Source organism: Pyxicephalus adspersus, chromosome 8 (genome assembly GCF_032062135.1).
Source record: "Pyxicephalus adspersus chromosome 8, UCB_Pads_2.0, whole genome shotgun sequence".
NCBI lineage: Eukaryota > Metazoa > Chordata > Amphibia > Anura > Pyxicephalidae > Pyxicephalus > Pyxicephalus adspersus.
In genome coordinates this window covers 67,214,727-67,235,492 of record NC_092865.1, presented here as the reverse complement: position 1 = coordinate 67,235,492, position 20,766 = coordinate 67,214,727, and the positions used below count along the sequence as shown (strand labels likewise).

General features: G+C 39.2%; 1 protein-coding gene across 1 annotated transcript in view; it reads left to right on the top strand.

The window, feature by feature from the left end:
* The window catches only part of RAF1 (Raf-1 proto-oncogene, serine/threonine kinase), a gene marked incomplete in the record, with an annotated part of 77,385 nt that overhangs the window by 12,177 nt on the left and 44,442 nt on the right, over positions 1 to 20,766 (top strand).

The window sequence follows — 20,766 nt, the reverse complement described above, 5'->3', positions numbered from 1 at the left end:
ATTCAGAATTGATGGAAATGCTTGCAATGATGTTTTGTTTTACTATAAAACACAGCTTTATGCTATAGTAACTTCCAATCTCTACATGGTAGAAGGTTTCATTTCTCCACGTAGCAGGACGTCTTAAGTTTGACTTTTTTAGAGTTCACTTGTGGCCATAGAGCTTCTGTATGACCCCTAATAACCTCATAGTTTTCAGTCGGAAGTTCACTATTCTCATTATAGCAGATCACATCTTGCTGTACAATCAGTGGTTTCTGAATGAAATAAAGGTCACAGGGTTTTGGCCTTTTGAATCGTTGGATTTCCCCTGACTTTGTCTTGGTAACAATGGTCACTAGTACAAAGGGGTGAAATCTCCACAGCGGGAAGCTAAACAGCAATTCAAACCTTTCTCTCTCATCCAAAACTTCTATTCCACATGGTCTCTAATTTCTCATATCGTCCAAGCAGAAATCATATTTGAAATGGTGAATCCAAGGCTGTGACTATTTGTAATTGACACTTTACTAAATATGACACACAGGTTTTCTCACAGCTTTTTTTGGTGATGTCCTTGTCTCACCCTTTGTGTAAGCAGATACTTTGTACAAGGCCTGAGGCTATAGAACACAGGTGTTTGCCACCTTTTACTACCTCTTCTTCAGGTGTGCTGTCTCATCCATTTGGACTGCTTCCAGCTGTGAATATTGAGCCCCATTTTATCTGCATTGGGTTTTCACATGACTACACATTCCACTTGAGGGGAAAACCCTGATTTACAAAATAGCACAAGCAGACTGACCTCACATTTGCCATAGTTTTAGAATTTAGTGCATGTACCTGCCTCCTCCTCCTTTATCTAAACATATCCATTGCAAACATCTTCATGTTGTAGATTTTACTAACCTTTTGTATTCAAAAACCTAACAAGACTTGTGATTGACATTTAACATCAGATGGTCGTCCAATGTTGCGCATGTTTTGCGGCAAAGTGAAAGGACCAGATGTTTCCATTTCTTACAGCAACAACAGCTGAATCAAACTTCTTTTCCACTGAACACATGCTTTGGATATTGTCCTAAGTAAATATTCAAACCTTGCGCCTTTTTATGTGCAAGATATTTATTACAGCCCACACAATAAACATTTGTGGCAGTATTTTTCTGGTTCCTGTTGATAGATTTCTCAAACTACGTATTAAGCCAAAAAACTCAGGAGGAGCCCCATATAGACACATGACAAAAATAGGAGCTCCCATCCCCAATAGTAATATATGCCATAAAAATGTTAAAGCAGTACTTGTTATTCCCCTGTAATTCCATGATTGGTTTGGTTGTTTTGACATGTAAAAAATTTTTGATTTGTCAATGGTAACAAGCTTACGGTAAGTTATTTTGGTCAAGCAGCTTTAAGAGTCCAATAGTATCTTGTTAGTCATGTTTTTAATAATAAGAAGTAGTATGAAGGGGCTGCCAATGCTGATGGACTTATGGTACCCATACATGGCGGATTGTCATCTAATGATGTGCCAATAGTCGATGGCTGTTCATTTGTCCATCAGACAGCTTGATTATTTCACTATTTACTGAACATCAGCAATGAAACTGCAAATCGATTGCTTCAATGAAAGTCTAGGACAGAGGTCGCCAGCCACAACGCCAACCAGGCAACTGTTGGCGAGCAGTATGCCTCAGTATTGATTCCACCATTACAACAGTCACCTCACTCCGCCAATACCAATTCTCATCCAATTGTTTTAATTTATTGTTTATTTCTCAGATGTTCTTTTAGGTAAGTATGACCTTAACTGCGTATTTTCTTTATCTGGTATATTTAATGGCTTCAAATAGTTTGACTTTGATAACTATCATTTCTTGTTTGTTCTTAGAATGAAATAAACCCATAATGAGAGAGAAAAAGCAAATAAATATTTTGTATTTCTTTTGTAATACCAAAGATAATGCAACTAATGATAATAGTAACAATAGTAATACTTCACTTAACCGTGAGCTGATCAATGAATCGGACCCGCCACAGTCCTTGTCAGCACCATTAGGTAGATCATTTTACAAATGTATTTATCTTTTTATAAAAATTCATATTAATGGTCCGTGGGATTTAAAATGATGAATTTAGTGGTCCGAAAGTTTGGCAACCGCTTGTCTAGGAATCCACAAACGCCTTTCTGCTACCCTGAAAAGAAGAAATTGGCCCATTGATGAAGGGTTTGGAAGCAGCTGCCCCCAGGATTTTTTTTTCCCCCAATTACCCTGATCCTGTGAAAGGACACGGTGATGTGGAGGTCTGTGGGTAGAACCACCGGGTTCTGCAGAAGAAACTGAAGATCAACACTCCCAGAAGTGTCCGGTTTCCAAACAGACTTTGTATGATGATTTGGCCTCATCAAGGTAGAGTTTAGCAGCAAAGGTAGTAAGGGAGGCAAAAATTTGCAGTTTTCTTTGCTGAAGACTCCTATGGCATTGTAACTTAAGAACAGTCACTTTAAAAGGACATTGTCTTAAAATTGAATGGTTAGATTTTAGGTTGTAAGCTCTTCAGGGCAGCCTCCTCCTCCTCCTGTGTCACTGTCTGTCTATCATTTGCAACCCCTTAGTGTACAGTGCTGCATAATATGTTGACACTATTTAAATCCTGCATAATAATAATAATAAACACTGAGGTTTGGTTATGACCTTGATTGTGGGAATCCTTTGGTGCGATATATGTACACTGAGGGAGTTGTATTCACTACATTTCTAGCACTACTTGACCAGTGGATGTTTCTGATCTATTACCGAAGTGCACATGTACAGCATGAACCTGCCTTTTTGAGGACATTAGACTTTTTTGGTGATTTAAAACATGCAGAATGCTCCTGGTAGCCTTTGGCCTTGGACTGGGGGAAGGAGTGCAGTCAAGTGTTAATATTTTAGTTGTATAACATGAGAGTTTAATACTGATATGTGTACAATTGTCTTAGGTTACAGCTGGGCTTGAGAGTTAACCTTGAACTATACTCTCCCACTCTGATGGAAAATGTTTTTATTGTTGTAGGGAATCTGTTGAGGGTACTGTACAATTTAATAAACTAACCATCTCTCCCACCTACAACTATCTGTCCACCTTCATTGTTGGGCAAAGAGCCCTGCAGCCTCCTAATGAAAAGTCATCCAAATCGGCCACCCACATGCATCAGTAAACCCATCCAGAGCCATCAGTCATTGGGACTAATGCCAAAAGTCAGGTTCTCTCAGCAATATCATCAAAGGACTAAGATTTTCATCTTTACCCTTGGAAGAGATAGATAACTTTTAAGTCATTCATGCTGTAATGTGCTCCCTTGTGTTACTTAATTACCTTGGGACCCTCTTTAGTGTCACAGGATACAATTTTACAGAATATATAAAGTGCATAAAAATCTGACACAATGACTTGTATTAACAAATTGACTTCAGAGGCACCAAAACTGGGAAATGTAATCAGTTTTGAAACCAGATATGACAAAACAAGACAAACTCGGCTGGGCACTACTGAAGAGTTGAACAGTAGAGGTCCAGAACAGAATCTTGCCATGCACACAGTTTTAATATAAACCACAAGTAAAAACTCCAAAGAAAACATTAAATTAGCAAGTGTTGATGTGTGAATGGATCCTTATATAGTCCATTAGATTATGACACAGAACTCCAGACCTTAAAGGAACCTTGCAGTGGTGCCCTGGTCACACTGCAAGGATTAAAGGGTCAACCCTTCTCTTATTTTTTGATTCCCTGGCAGCAGGCACTCGTCTCCATTTACCAATGTACCTGATTGAAAATTTAGAAGGAACTCTCCGTTATAATGCACTATCCTTGGTTCGGGACTAAGTGATGGTACAAAGAAGAGTGCTTTAAATGTTGCTAGGGACTATTTTAAAACTAAACTTGCGTGTGTGACTCTCCTGCATAGGAAAACACAGGTTTGCTTAAAACATCAGAGTTTCTAGCTCTACCCAAATTTAGGAAGGGCTTTAAGGTGCCTACAGACATCAGAGAAAGTTTGTTATAAATGAACAAAGCCATGGGTAAACATCTGAAATGGGCAGACATCTCCTGCCTGATCTTTCCTAAGGGGTAGAGTGAATTTTTCCTGGCTGATCATTACGGTCCCGACACCCCCCTTTCCCCAAGTAAGTCTGTAGCCAGGAATGTCTACAATGTGCTGCTGCCAACCTGCTTGTTTGTGCCACAATCTTTCATTGCAATGATATTTCGGCAGCTGGATACTACGTGATCATCAATGTCTGTAGGTATCCTTACTGTGTTTCCCTTTCTGCTTTCCAAGAATCACTGCTGACTTAACATTTTTAGGCTTCCGAGCTTGTGACTTCATTAGTATGCAGACAGTTTTGCTTTTAATCATGAAATGACTATGGAACACAACTGTTGTATATCTCCAGTATACAGGGTGTGCCATGAGCTGAAGACCGTATAAATGAGCCCTGTCACTGGGAAAACACTGCAATATTTATGGAAACCATTGCATGTGATAAAAGTGCTGATTGGGTTTAATTGGTCTGATTCTTGTTGCTGTGGGTAACTGACCTTTTTTCACCAGTTTTCATTGTATTCTGTGCATTGTAAACAGGTGATATTTGTTTGGCTCTGGTATAGTGTTGATCAGGGGTGCCCTCACTTTTTTTGGCTTGCAAGCTACTTTTAAAATGACCAAGTCCAAAATGATCTACCAACAATAAAAACTTGTTGACTTGGACTTTGCGCGGTAGAATTTATTTTGAAAGGCTGGCTTCCGCGATCTACTCTTGTTGCCTTTGCGATCTACCGGTAGATCACGATCCACCTGTTGGGCACCCCTGGTGTTGATGATCTGAATACTGTAAACCTTAAAATAATATGCGTCTGAAAATAAAATGCTTTGTGACACTGCTCATCAAACAGATGCATTGTATGTTAATACAACTGAAACTTAGCACTCATCCTGGAGGTAACTCTTAACCTAATCCTAGAAATTACCCTTGAAAGTAGAACTCGAGGGGAAATCTATAGTTGTCTTTGCAATGGGTTCTTCCCCACACTTTAGGGTAAATACTTGTTTTTGTCAAGGGAACATTTTAGAGACCTGTGATACTCTTCTTTACTTCTGCATTTCAGTTTGTCCTATTTAAGTATGAAGCACTATATTTTTTTTATCGGTGGAGATGAAGACAACATGGAGGGTGCCACCATTGTTGGAGAGAACACCCCAGTACAGCGACAAACCTTAATCCATGAAATCATTTAAAGTGGAAGTAAACTAAAGACAAAAAAAATCACACAATTTGTATCCTGCTGGTCCTTCTTGCCATCGGGTCCAGCGTTGTCCTGCTATTCCTCTTCGACCTAGTGCAGAGGAAGCGCTGGGTGCCGCCATCTTCTGCCTTCTCTTTCCGTCTTCTTGCTGTGTTACCAGATTTTGTACTGCGCAGGTGTGAGATGGGGTGACATAGCCGCTGTGAAGGGGGGGAAAAAAAAAAAAGCCGATCTTGCTGCGCATGCATAAGATCGGCAACTCTTTGCCCTTGGTGAAAAAGATGCCCAATCTGCTCATGCCCGAGATTAGGGCATACACAGAAGGATCAGCCTGAGCCTTACGGGATGCTTGACGTAGGTATCCCGGGAGGCTCTGTGCTCCTATTAAGTCTTGATCGCCGCAGCAATCAAGACTTAAAGGGTGGTGCTGCATCCTTTTTTTTTTTCATAAGACTAGGGCATGGTTCCTAATAAAAAAAACTCTCCTTTCGCAGTTATTAAATTTTTTTTTAATGATGTGGTTACCATTAAAGAAATGTGAATGTACACATCTTCAAATATAAAAGAGTTAAATAAGAATAGAGTATAAATGGAAATGTAGTTTGAATTGCAGCTTTTCCCTAATGGTCTCTGGTGAGCCTATTTAGAAAGAGCCAGCATAGTTCCTCTTAACCCTCTTGTATTTCCGATTCTGTCAGCTGAATTGCTGTCAGTGATTACACAATACGGCCTGTACTCCTTCCTCCATCAGGGTTCTGTACCCAGAGCTGTATCATAAAGGTTGCAGTCAATACTAAGATACAAAAAGCAGGGTATCAGAGATAATGGTGTGCAGTGAATCCTTATAATTCACCCAGAAGGTACATGCATAAGTCATTTCACAGCACACAAACGCAAAAAACCACCAAAGTATCACATGCCTGATGTTCTGATAAAAAATTAGATATACCGTTCCTAACTTTTAGCATATCCTCTGTTTGTATGCTTAGTGAACCTCAGTAACCTCTCCTGTTAGTGTACAGCTTGACTGCAATTATAAACTTTGTCTATGGAGTCTGAGGATCCATAAAATGCTAAGATATATAGTAATGTTACAGAAATACGGTCACTTTATCCTGAGTGCTTTCACATGACCAAGGCAGAGAATTTACCCCTTACTTTGGTTGCCAATGCCGCTCATTTCATTGCCTGCTGCAATGGTGGAAGAACAATGAAGGGAGCGCAGGTAAGAAGATTATAGGGGTGCTTGTAGGATTGAGGAACTTTGAAGAGATGCTTACATTTATTTTCACCTATCCACCAGTATCCTATTTTCTTTCTTTGTGTATGAAAGCTGCCTTACTGTACAGTATTTATGAAGGGGGGAATCCTTGCCTTATGGCAGAAAGTATATTATGAATACAAAAGACCACTTCCTTTCCTCCTCTTTATAGCATGAAGGGAAGGGAGGTCTAATTAATATTGCCTTTTTCTATTCATCTTTACCATAAAAACAAAAACTGCATGCAAGTACTTTTTAAATTGTTTTTATTTTTTTTAATGGCACTTAAGCATCTGCTGAGTGAGCTTGCCTAGGCTTAGGCTACGTACACACGTCAGATGATTCTCATCTGATAATCGCCAATCTGGTGTGTACAGTGATCATCGTCCGAACGACCGTCGTGGCAGACCCATGGATGAGGAACGATCGTGAAAGAAGTGAAGGGGAGACAACGCTGCGGGGTGCTGCTTCGTCGTTCTCCCCCGTCCCCTCTCTCCATAGAGCAGAACGGTGCTGTATGTACAACGCTTGTTCATGCATCATGCAGTCGTTTGTCGTTGGAAAGGATTGTAAATTAATGTATATTGAATGTTCAGGTGGGCTGTAAGATAGCCCCTTGTACTTGGTATGGATTGGTAGTGTTTTACAAACCAAATTGTATGTTATTGAATTACATTTGATTTTTATGTAGAAATTTGATAAGTTAAAACATTGACAAACAGAAAATATTTATTGGTACTTTTCCCAGACACTATAAGTAAAAAGAAAAATACTTCTTCTGAATATTCAACCCAGTACCAAACAGCGCATATTTAACAACAAAATTAATAGGAATAATAATAATGCAAACACATTATTAATAATATTATTCCAAACGGCACATAATAAACAACAATAATATTAATAATACAGCGCATGCTGGAAAGATTAAAACAAATAACTTCTTAGGAAAAAAAAACATTGTCTGCATTTAAAAGTCCAACCCAGCTGACCAAAAACAAACTTTCCCAGTGTACATTTTTTCAGCTTGAGGAAGAATAGAATGCTTAGCATGTGTCCGACCATGACCGCTTGTACAGAGAAGTGTGCATTGGGGCCCACTGACACTCTCAAGTACATGACCGCTGACCCTGCGACAGCAATGGGAATGTTTCCTGTAGATAGTCAGTCTTGACAATTTCATGGGTGGTTTCACATTCTAAATACAAATAGATTGCAGTTGGGGTAGCTTCAAGATGGGAATGAAATTCTACTGGACAGCTGGGATATCTGCATGCTCCATGTTATAGAGAAATTGGGACATCTGCTCCCTACAGCCCTGCCAACTGTTTTTCCTTATTTGAGATCGGGGAAGCAGATCTTCAGAATCCGTGATATCCTGGAGTGATATGAGTGACTGGCTGGAATCTGTGTTCAGGTTTCTCTGGTAGCCAAATATTCATTATACAAAGATTTCAGTTATCATGAATGTAAAAATGGTGACTATACTCTGTAGTACATGTTACTTGGCTTTGTGCTGCTGGTTTTCTAACGCTACTGCACTCAGGAGATCTTTAAAGGTTAAATGTTTTACTGGTGATTTATACTATTGAAACGTCTGCTCTCCCTTTTTTTTCTATTCTTGATGCATTATTAAAGGTTTCCTTTCTATATTACCAGAAAACATATCCAGACAAAACATAAAATCATTCCATGACTTGTCAGTGCTTACTTGAAAACTGCAGAAACTCTGTGTGTGTATAATAGATACACACATTAGTTTGAGAAATTATTAAGTTGTTAGACCCAGGGTTAATTGGTAAGACAAAGTGAGGAGAAGTGCAATTTTGTCATCAGTCATCAGAGCAAAAGGTGGGGACACCAGCTCCAGATGTAACTGGGATGAAAAGAATTGAGGAGGGATTTCCTCTCCACTCATAACCTAAAAGGAGTTTATTCTTTCTTACCCTATGCAAAAGTAAAAGAAACAGATGGCTTGACATACTTCATTTATATATCAATATATATTATAGTCCAATAACATTAGCACAGCAGTATTTGTCCCCCCTGTAGAATACTTCTACGTGTTGATTCTGGAAGTAGACCCATTATTATTCAGCTTTCTTTCAGAAGCGTTGTCTTAAATGTTTAAAAACTATCCTCCAACAAATTCCGGGTGTAGACCAGGTCATGATTTAAATGCTGGGTAAACGGTCCATGTACAGCAAACCTTAACCAGGCCAAGCTGTCCCACAAAAGTGTTGATTACAATTACAAACCAGAACACACTATTGGGAGCCTTACAATCCTTAGTTTTTTTTTTAGAAAGTTTACCCCAATAAGGAACCTTACATTCAGATGTGAAGTCTCCCTGCTGAGTATCTGAGCTGATGTTTCCCCACACATTGACACCAGCAGACAGTGGTGGTTCGGGGGAGTGAGAAGCAATGGTCAGCAACTTTAGTGCCTCCTTCTTGATATAAGAGACAATTAGATAACCACCAGAGAGTTTTAAATTGGCATGACCACTTCCTAATTGAACCGCAAAAAATGGTGAATAACCAGATATTGGGGCTTTTTAAGGCCAGACAGAATATTGGTATGATAAAATGTGAAACTTACTTTATTATGTAAACTTCATTAAAAATCATATTCTGACACCCAGAAAAAAAAAAAATCTTGTACACCAATAAAGATCTCCTTATGGACTCTTAAGTAGGGTGTTCCAATTTGCAACCCGTTTCAAGGAACTTAGTCTGCTTTCACTGGAATGTCCCAGGTGTAGACTAGTTCAAAGTCTCTCTCACAAAGATTGGTATAGAGCAGCGGTCACTAAACAGAGAAAATTTTGGAGGTCTGGGTCTGGCAGTGCGCCTCCGAGCCAGGACCCAGTTGAGAGGGGCCAGAGCTGCGGACCACGTCTCCCGTACCAATCCCAGGCTCAGGGAAGTGGGAGGGTTGTCTCTAGACACAACGCGCCTACTTTCCCATCGCAGGATCAGACTTGCTGTGATGGGAGAGTGGTGGGTTTTGGCATCACGATGTCACTCTGGAGGGAAGTTTCTTCCCCTTTGAGTGACAAGTGGCTCCTCGCGCATGTGCTGTCCAGAGCCAGTTAATTTAGTGGTCTGTTGGCCCGAAAAGTTTGGTGACCACTGGTATAGAGGATATAAGTGGAGCAGCAGCAGAAACGGGAGGTATGTTCCAGATAGATGGCGGTTGCTCCAATAATACTACACAATGCCGATCATTAATAATTTCCCCTGTTTTCACCAAACAATACTAGCTTTCCAAAAGGTTTCTAATTGCCGAGGCGAAGAAACTGCCCCCCCCTTTTTTTGTCAATCTCCCATGAGCCTTTGTGGCCCTTGACCCTATTCCGGTAGCAGTGATCCTCTTGTGCAGGACTCTTCTAACCGTGCAGGACTAGCAAGTGAAAAGAATTAAAGTCTTGTAGCTTGCTCCACAACTATGTAAACTGTTAAAATACAAATGTAACATTTGTCTGCCAAATTTATTTGTAAATCAGGTAGCTATTGTAAAGCTACATTTATAAATATATCTGTGCTTTGATTTGATTTATTTTTATTATATAAGAAAAGGTGTAATTGGGCTGGTTAGTAGATGTGGCTTGGGGTGTCATCATCATTAACATGCCTGCATATTGTCTTTTGTCACTTTTACCTTTGCCTAAGAATTAGAGATGTATTTCTTGTACATCCTTTGGGTTGCCAGTCCAGAGATTATTGGTGATAACGTAAACTGATTGTACACTGAAATGTGTAATTTAGTTTTGTCCTTTTGATTTTCAGATGAATGACCCTTATGCACATGTATTATGTAGGGAATCAACTTTAGAACCCATAAAAGTCTTATGATTTGAAAATGTTTCATGACTTTCTTTCATTTTCTGAAATGTAACCAGAGACTCTCTAAATTGTATCCCGTGTAAAATGACTACCTCTGTAGTCAAACCTCTTGGTGCCCCATCCCAGAGCCATGAGCACAGTGCCTTAAAATAGCCTCCAAATACTACAACTACTGTTGGGTAATGCTAGACATGACCACAGATAACGGCCCCCACCTCCGTGAATACATATTACATATACTATTCCAGGAGCACGGCTAATGTTAGTTCATGAAATGTGACTGGTTGCAGTTTAAGATCTGATCTATATTTCTGTGTGTATCCTGGGGGTGCTTTATAAGCTGTATATTCCTTCTAGTCTCTCTTATGTGTAAGGTATTAAGCAGCCATACATGGGAAGAAACTAAACTTTAATTTAAAGCTTTGCCCCAAATCAACTGGAAAAAAATCGGCTACCATTGCTGGTCCTAAAATAAGTTGTCTGAAGATTTTCAGTGAATTGGGACACTGATCCATGACAAGAACACAAAGTCAACCTCTTGTCCTTTGTTCAAGCCATTGGATCATCGATAACTGTAAAAGAAAGGATCACCAATGGCAACTTCCAAATCCTCTTACTGCAGGTTTGTAGTAAAAAGGACAACCTTCTGGTTCATTATGTTTCTATTTAGCTGTCTTGCCAACACCATGAAGGTAGAAAGATGCCACTAAAATTTTAAATAAACTAAAAAATGGTGTCCCACTCCAGTCTGGAGGTAGGTGGCCTTCAGAAGATACACACCCTGCTTGGCATCTAATACAGGATCCGCATTGGTGGTTGGAAGGCTGCGCAGTTCAGCTATGCTATTGTAGGAGATAGAAAGTACCTTAAGCTGAGATAAACCCAAAATAAAAAATCTTGCTCCCCGCAGGTGACCTGGATAGGGGAAAAAAGAATGTTGATCTCACTGTGCATGCGAGATATCGGCAGTTTTTCCTTCCATTAATGAAAAGGCTCAATGTGCACATGCTCAGGATCAGGGCATGCACAAATGAGCAACCAAGAGCCTCCCGTGGTGCGAGACGTAGATATCCTGGGAGGCTTTGTGCTCCCATTCGGTCTTCATTTTTTTTTTTAAAGAAAAGTGTGTTGGACCTAATTGTATTTTAATGTATTTATTTATTTATTTTTTACTACCCTTCTATGTAAGGTATAAGTTTTGAGTTTAGATTTGCTTTAAGTTTTGATTGCAAGGTAGCATTAGTCAAGGTAATTCTGCCCTAGCTAGAAATGCATATATATTTATTTTTTATCTGCGTCATGGAGGCAACCTGCACAGTATTGTGACCATTTCAGCCTTTTTTTTTAAAAAATCCAGTGCTTTGAATGCTCTTCAGCATTGAATTTTCCTATTGCTGATTACACCTATCAGGTTCTGCTGGTGATTCTTTGATATCCGTTATGAGTTCTCCATTCAGGTAACTAACACTTTGTCTTCTACATTCCTTTTTTGGGCTTAGTTCAGTTCCTCTTGCTATGTATCTTTTTTTAGTATTTTAGTTTTTTTCTTTAATATCTCCTATGGAAAATAACAATTCAGGCTAAATGGCATCTTTAAGGTCAGAATCCATTTTTTGTATTATAAGCGGTAGTTTTGGTAGCCACAATGAATTGCTGTAATAAAATTTGAGGCACTCGTATTCTGTGCTAGCACTGATTTGGACATACAGAAGCAATCCAGAGACCCTTTGGCCGCTTGTCAGACATCCCCAAATGGAAGTATTTGCACAGAACTACACGTAAACTGTCACTTACAGTCTTTATTTTCTGGAAAAGCTTACAAAGTTCTTTTTCCGAGGGAATTATTACCTGAAATTCTTGCCGAAATGTTCCAAGATCCTTAGCCAAGACATACAAGAAACAGAAATTTGTTTTGTAATGTCTTTAATGATTGTGTCTTTATAATTTCCCATACTCTGCGTGAATTCTTTACAGAATCCATCTATGATTGGATACCAAGTAGAAAAGACAGGAACTTGTGCTGCATAGCTGTTGATAGATCTAAAGTAGATTGTACAGTTAGATCGTAATATGTGTGTGTCCACCATCAAAGCCCTGATTACTCCTTACAAAGGTCACAATACTCCGCCAGTAATTTCATTGTGTGTTCCCTTTTGGGAGGCCAGTGCCATGTTTAACTTGGAAACATCCTGGGTCACTATACGCAATGGCCAGAGTTTACCAGCGTTTATAGACCAGGTCCCTTGCTGCAAGGGATTATTAGCAGTTTTGCATTCTTTGAATGGTAAACCAAATGGTCAATGTGGAGTGGTACAGAAAAGGAATTTTTGTGAGAATTGGTGCCAAAAGTGTAGTTTTTAGAGAAAAGATCTAAGTTACAAAATATGTTCTAGCAAACATTCTCCTTCTGTTGAATGTAAGCAATAGGCTTACATTGCAGTTCACTTCAGTTTTGAATTCTTCCTTCGCCTTTGTAGATTTGAAAAGGTTGCACTCAAAAGACCTAAATTGGTCCGATCTTTTCACTGGAAAGAAGGAATCGCCACCACTATGAATGTTTGGCAGAACGATTTGTCTGTGTATGGCCAACCTAACACTGAACTTTTTCAGGTTTACATTCACAAAGCAAGTACAGTTACTTCCTTGTGTGGTAGGGAAAATCTTATCTGCTCAGGATATCTCCCAAAGTACAAAGTAGTACAAAGATTTCTTTAATGGGTGTTGTTGTTTCCCCTGAGACACATTCATTCTGCTCTTGAGCCTGTTGCTAAAAGATAAGGGTGCCAGTTTTGGCAGCATTCAGGTTTCATGTAATCACTCACCCTAAATGGGCCTTCTGCCCATTGTATCTTATTTAAACCTTTCACTTGGTTGTGTAGATGAAGCCTCTGGCATCATGGAACTACCCCAGATGAGTCCCAGATTTTCAGCATGCTGCTTAAGGGATACCTGGCTTATTTTCTTCCTCCTTCAGCATGTCTGCTTTTACATCTCCTTTACTGTCCACATGGCTTTTGCTGGGATTTTGTTTCCCTTTCTGATGCTTCATCTATTTACAGCTTGGAGGGGAACAGAGAATGTGATGAGAAAAGAACAGGATGGTATTGGCACTACTTATGGCATCAAATTTACCTGTTAAAGGCAAAACTAGAAATAACGAATTCTTTGTATGATTTGATGGTGCCACACTTGCAAGTCAGCTGCCTTATAATACACCCCTGTGTACACTTTCTACACTTTGACAGGCAGCCTTTACAATGCCCCTGTTTAAACCATTTTAACATTGGTGGTTAGCGTTGGATTTGTAATGCAGCTCGGTTTGCACTTCCCTTACTCCTGAAACCCCGGCGTGGCTGATCTATAATGCAGCATTCTTTATACGGCACAACCTTATCTCTTATCCCTGGAGGTAAGCTTTGTTGCCCCATATGTAATGGGGTCTAAACCTCTGGCTTTTCGACAGGCAGTTAAATATAGAATCTAATTGTTCTGTTTACCTTCCTTTCATTTGTTTGCAGCTTTAGGAGCCTTTGATTTACAGGCAGGTAAGCATACCTGATAACCAAAAAAAATACTTGCCTAATATTCTATACGTCCCTCCTGTAATGCCAAAACAGCTGTGACCTTTGAACGCTCCACAAGATCTTTTCAAGGAATCCTCTGGTGAACAGCACCAATACATTAGCAGCAGATCCTTTTATTCTTCTCATATTTGCTGCCTACATGAAAACATGATTTAGCCGACCAGGCCTGCTTGTTCCATTGCACCATGGTTCAGTTCCGATAGGGATGAACAAAGGTCAGTATAGGGCTTGGACTGTTCCATGGCTGTACTGTGTTCCAATGCCTTTTTCTCATGGCCAGCATTACATTCTTGGCCTTGGTACTAAACGCCAAAACATCTTTCATTTCAGCAATATGCTCAGACTAATTGGGCCCACATCAAAGCTGCTCATCCAGGAATTTTTTGGAGCCGGGTGGGAAGAAATTGTAGGCAGGTGGCATCCCCTGTATTGTGACACAACTCTTCAGTAGCCACATAAAAACAGCCGGGTGGTTACTGAAAAGTGCCGGGCGATGCGCCCAGCTAAAAGGGACTGGGGAGAACACTGATGTGTTTTATGCTATTAACACAGCGGTCGCCAACCAGTGGTCTGTGGAAAAATTTGATTGGTCCACAGAAAAATTTGGACATTATTTGCAAATTTTATGTTTTATTAGTAACAAACCAAAAATAATCTAATAAATTCTTGCACTAAATTTACGAACTGTACTAGAGACGGAAAAACAAGGTCGGCTCAGCCTTGTTTCGACCATTACAACAGTCATCCTGATCTTTGAATACAGATTCTCATCCGATTGTTTTATTTTATTTATGTCTCAGACGCTCTTTTAGGCAAGTATCACCTTAACTGTGTTTTCCTTACCTGTTTAATGGCATCAAATAGTCTAACTTTCATAATTATCATTTCTTGTTTGGTCTTGGATTAGAATGAAATAAACCCATTACGAGTGAGAAAAAGCAAACAAATATTTTGCATTTCTTTAGTAATACCAAAGATAATTCAACTAATGATAATAGTTACAATAGTAATACTTCACTTAACCGTGAGCTGATCAATGAATCGGAGCCGCCACAGTCCTTGTCAGCACCATTAGGAAGATCATTATTTTACAAATGAATTTTATGTTTTTAAAAAAATTCACATTAATGGTCCGCGGGATTTAAAATTATGATTTAGTGGTCCGTGAGGTCTGAAAGGCAGACCCCTGTTCTAACACATCGTGTTAACTTACTGTTAACCTGTCCCTTTTAGATATTTGGCCAAATATCTTTGTGGTTTCACTTATGTTGCATCATGTATAGTGCAAGCTAATTGTGTGAATGCATTTGTTTAGTTTGAAAGGTTGCGAAAGCTGGAATTTCCCTTTATTTTATTTATATTTTAAAGCCATTCTTAGGAATGATTTACTTCTCCTGGAGACATAAGTCTCCGTGATGTCACATATTCCTGGTCCACTGAACAGCACAAAGGAAATGTGTTTGTAAACATTTTGTTGGCATTGGGTAAAAAAAAAACTTTGCGTGCTTGTGTGTACAGGCACTATATAAATCAATTTATCTCCACATATCCCTAAGGACAGCCCTGAATAAATCCACAAGCAGTTTACCTGTGGTCAGCGGTGCGCACATTAAAATTGTTTTATTCTCTATTCCTCAACTAGCGGCCCAGTGAGCTTGCTGTATGTATATTTAAAAAAGACTTTACTTTTAATACCTGTATGTAGTTTGCTGGAAATATTCTTAATGTAACCATCAAGATAATGAATGAAAGTGATCTACACTAACTCTTGGCAACCATTCAGTAACCATCATATAAAGAATAAAATTAACAAGACAGTGCACCCTAAAATGTAATACATTTTATGAGGTTTTGTGATGACTTTTATGTTTATATTGTAACATCAAGTGGTAAGATGTTCTTACTGGAATTCACAGTTCTGTATCACCAATGTGACCAGTGATAGCTTACCCAGTGAAATCTGCATAATGTAACAAATCACATTATTGGTTGTGAAAGTACTGAAATACTTTGTGCTGGGTTTGTGTAAATGGACAGATTCAATCTGTTATTGAAAGATCTTGGCAGAAATAAAGCCCTGTGGGGATCCAACCCACCCTGAAGCTCTCGCATCGCCCAACTATCCCGGAGCTCTCGCATCGCCCAACTGTCCCAGAGCTATCCCGGAGCTCACCCATTACCCTATGGCTAACTTTTTTTGAAGTCCTCCTTTAAATAGAAGCAAACTCTCAGCCCTGTTTACATGCCTCTTCTTTTCTATCACTCAAACTTTAATTTTGTGATTAAAGCCCTGTGTAAGCCACTGGTGGTTGTAGCTTGGAAAGTTTGATAGACTTCCCATGTGACTGATTGATGAATGCTGATTGAATTTGTTCTGTCACAGTTGCATTCTCCATACCTGGATGTTTTTACTTTGGCAGTGGCTCCTGGTGTTAAATGGTAAAGCAGGGGAGTAAAAGAGTATTTTAATGTTGGATATGGGGGTAATTAAAGCAATCCTACTGTTTTGCATGAATGTCTGTGTTTTTTTTTTTTTTTTTTTTTTGAGGAAGTAGCTAACTGCTAAGTATTTAATTAGAAAAGCCTACCCCACTATTGGCAGCCCTCTCTGAGTGAAAGCAGGGATCTATCTTCAGAGATATGACATGCAGTGCTCAACCCAGAATTTTTTTTAGCCTGGGTGGGAAGAAGTTTTAGGTGGGTGGCAGCCCCTGTATTGTGACCAAACTCTTCAGTGACTACGCAAAAAACAGCCGGGTGGGTGCTGAAAAGTGCCGGGTGGTGTGCCCAGCTAAGAGGGCCTGGGGAGAACCCTGCCATGCCTCCTTGCTAAGTAAAAGCTAGAGCTTTCCAGTCAAAAGAACTTTTGGAATATATTTTAGCCAATTTAAAATGGAACTAAATCCTATTTATACTCGCCTGTTCCATCGCGGCTCCACAATTTTCCTTCCATCTGATCTTTGGCTCCTGATTGGCCTTACCAGGATAATATAACTCATTCAGTCCCAGCAACCTCGGGGTAAGCCAGTCTGGTATTCTGGCAACCAACACACATGTGCAGAGTATGTTGGCAACCAATGCACTATGCACATGTGCAGCTCAGCAATTTGAGCAGATAAGACTGCGATCAGGCAGGTAAGAATGCTAATGGCAGAAGAGACATTGCCATAAAGCCCGGCCTGGTCAGAAGTTCTGCTTTAAAAAGAACCTGGGGTGATGGCAGTACATACCGACGGAAGCGGATATACGGTGGCCTAATAGGTTAAACTGACCAGAACTATTTTTCTTTTTATATATTGTATTTATTGTGCAGTGCTCTTTATGTATTTGTTCAAATAGTTATTTAGTTTTGGTTGTAACACTTGCTTTGCTCAATGCCGTGGTAAAAAATGAGAATGTAAACAATCCTAATTGGTGGCGCTAACATTATCCATGCTACCTATTTTACCTAAATTTGTTCCTGATGTCAAATCTTAAATGGCCTTAGCCCACATACTTGCCTGTTGTTGGCAGGACAGGCTTAAAATAGTGAATATTGGGTACCTTGTAGCCAGCCAATGTGTAAACAAAGTGCGCATAGCCTCTCCCATACTGCTCATAACATTCTGTTTGGTTTGTCTGTTCGGCTCTAGCAGAGAATTCTCCTTGTGATGTTTTCTATCAGCCTGTTTACTCTGGACATGACAGGCCACTGGCTGGGCCTATTTATATTACTGTCCTTTTAGGACTCACAGCAAGGGTCTTCTGTGCCAGAGTAAATATTTATTGGTTCTGTGGCTTGCCTTTTTGCTGCATGATAAATATTTGTCGACCATTTAAAACATTTACTGGGATTCACATGATCCTCATTGTTTTCATGTTGAAAACTGGTAAATCGGTCTTCTATGAAATTCTGAAGTGGGTACAACGAAAAGGGCAACAGTATTATTCTGGGAATGTGACCATCATTTATTAAAAATAAATTATGCAAACCTTTTAACCAATTGAAAGCCTGTAAAATAAAAAGGTTGTCTAGAATTAAAAGTAGAAAATCAGTTCGGTTGGCCAACATTCATCAGCTGCAATTGCACATTTGGTGCCAGTGATGATCGGCAGGTTTACACGAGTTATCACATTAAGACTATGGTTACAAAATGTAAGAGAACATCTGTTTTTAGCTGCTAAAGTAGACATTTTAGTAAATTTAAAGGCCCATTCACAGCTTACCTGCTTGTGCCATGTGCTCAGGAATAGCACCCCACTGCTCCTTATCGAGCACCCCACAACTCATTCTAAAGAAAATCCACTTTAGTGTGCTTATGTCAAATGTGTATTTAAGGTCGCAAGTTCCCTATGAACAGAAGAAGGCATTTCTTCAGTATTTATCCACTTATCAGCTTGCAACTGTTACAAACTTTACAAAGGGACAGGCTGCAGCAGGGTTCTGATCTGTGTTCAACATTCGTAAAACTGCCAAGAACTAAACAGGCAACAGAATCTACATGACTGCCATTGCTGAGCCAGTATCTCATTTCAAGAAGTAGATGCTAACTTGGATAGTCAGACATAACCAACATTTTCAGGACTGTGATCTTCTGAGAAATAGAAAATGCCTGCATAAACTTACAATTTTTCATGATATCTGATCTTAGGTCTGCTTTCAAATGAACCTGTGTCTAAACTTTGTGCTGCATATAATTACGAACATGTTCTAGACTAGCAGTAAAATCGCTTTAAAATTAGCCCTTATTTATTTTGTCTTTTAACGTTTACAACAATGGCACCGAAACAATTTTTTCCTAAAAATGTATAAAGGAGACCAGACATGTCATAGTCGCGTCATCTGGAATATAAAGAAAAGTAAAGGGGTCTGTCGATAAAGCAGTAAGTCTGACATTCACTGAAGGATTCTCTCGTGTAGAATCTATGTATTTCAGTGGCAGAGATAAAAGCAGAACTAAAGCTGAGTGAATCCCCTGTCCATGTTCCATTGCAAGGTGCCACCAACTTCATTTGTCGCCATAAACTTGGCATGATCAAGCAGGAAAGACACATTATTGCAAAAAGGACTTCTCCTGTCACTCTTTCTGCCATAAGGGCCGGGCTGATCATGAATTTTTATAAGTGAAAATTAGGTTTAAATATCCACCTCCTAGGGGTTTTTCTTGTAATCTTGGGGATTAATTTTTTCACGATACACGCAGCTAGAAAGGTCAGGATTGGCTTGTTTTAGAGACACATTACTGCTTGTTAAGATTAAGAATATAATAATGGTTTAAGGCCTGTAGTCTAATCACAGGTGCACCATAACATGATTTAAATGGTTTTAAATATTTTATATTTTTTTTAATGTAAAATGGGGAAAAAGCCACAAAAAAAAAGTTCACATGTTTAGGCTTTATTCACACTTTTGCTTTTAGTGCACTTTGACATGTATTTCATTTGTTTCCCACTTTTGTTTGATAAAGCGTGTGATCTGGGCTGAGTGAACCCCTGGGTCTGGGTGATAGCTGTTATTATTTTTGTTTTAATTGGCTGTCCTGATGACAGAGGTCTCTAGGATGGAGAAAGGCCTGATTTGTTCATTCATTTTACTAAAGGCTTTAGTAGTTTTTTGGTTCCTTTTAGAAAATTCCTTTTGTTGCTGCAGTTAAAGGATAATATGAGGAATGTCTGTTAGCACCAGAGCTCCAACTTCATACTAATTCTTAGTTTGGGGAACTCTGACAAGCTGACTTGGCATAAAGCACCGTACATAGCAACGTGTGCAAAATGACATCACCTTTCTTCTAAAATTTTCTTTCCAAAGTTCCTGGCTGCTGTAGAAAGAATTAGACATCTTGTTAATGTTGTTTTAGTTTCTATGAAAGTGTTGTCATTCGGTGTGTAATTATTTCCTTTTGACACAGAGTTATAGCTTGTGCAGGACTTTGTAGGATCAGTTTATCATGTCGCTGTAACGCTCATGAACAGTTTGTCAATGCTGGGCAAATTCTGGGAAACGAGGAAACTTTAAGCAGAAATCAATTTTTTTTGTTTATCTTTGGATAAAGCAAGTAAGAGTGTAACCTCTGCCTTGTTTTGATTGATGTCTTCTCCACTGGAAAAATATGAACTTCATTTGGTGCCATCTAAGGCAGAAAGTGTAATGTGGAGAGCAATTGCTTTAGTATGGAGAGGCGCCATCAAGTATTTCTCTTCTCATCCTACTACTGGTGACAATCCAAACAGTAGCTGAGTTCATATGTCTAGACTATGATCCAGGCAGCAGTTAAACCTGACAAGGTGCTTTTTGTTCACTCATCTATTCAAACTAAACTTCATGTTGGAGCCTACATTAAAAGTGCAGTTTACACCTTGACAACCTTCTTTATTCTTTTATGTTCTTTTTTGTGCAGCGGATTATAATTGGTTTCAATTTCCTGTATTTAACTTTGAACATTCTGCTAAATTCTACTAAAGATGTTTGTCTCAACATATTATTAGGCAGCATGGTGTCAAGTACTGTATACAATCTTCACTGTAAGTTAATCGCAAACAAAGCAAAAAAAAAAAAAACGTTATAGAGCCTAGCCATTCAATAACTTCTGAAGCAAGCTGTGCTTGATATGCAAAAAGAAACAACTACAGAGTTTGTCTTGGTCATTATAGAGTTTGCAGAAGAGCAAAAGCTTTCTTCTGCAAGTCATGTGCACCATACCCCTCAAGCCAGCAGGGAAACCCCATTCGTTTGCTTTATTGTAGTGTATGCACCCTGACCTTGCATTTTTCCCAACACTTTGTGCCAATCTAATGCTTTCCTTACAATATGACTCCATCTTTTC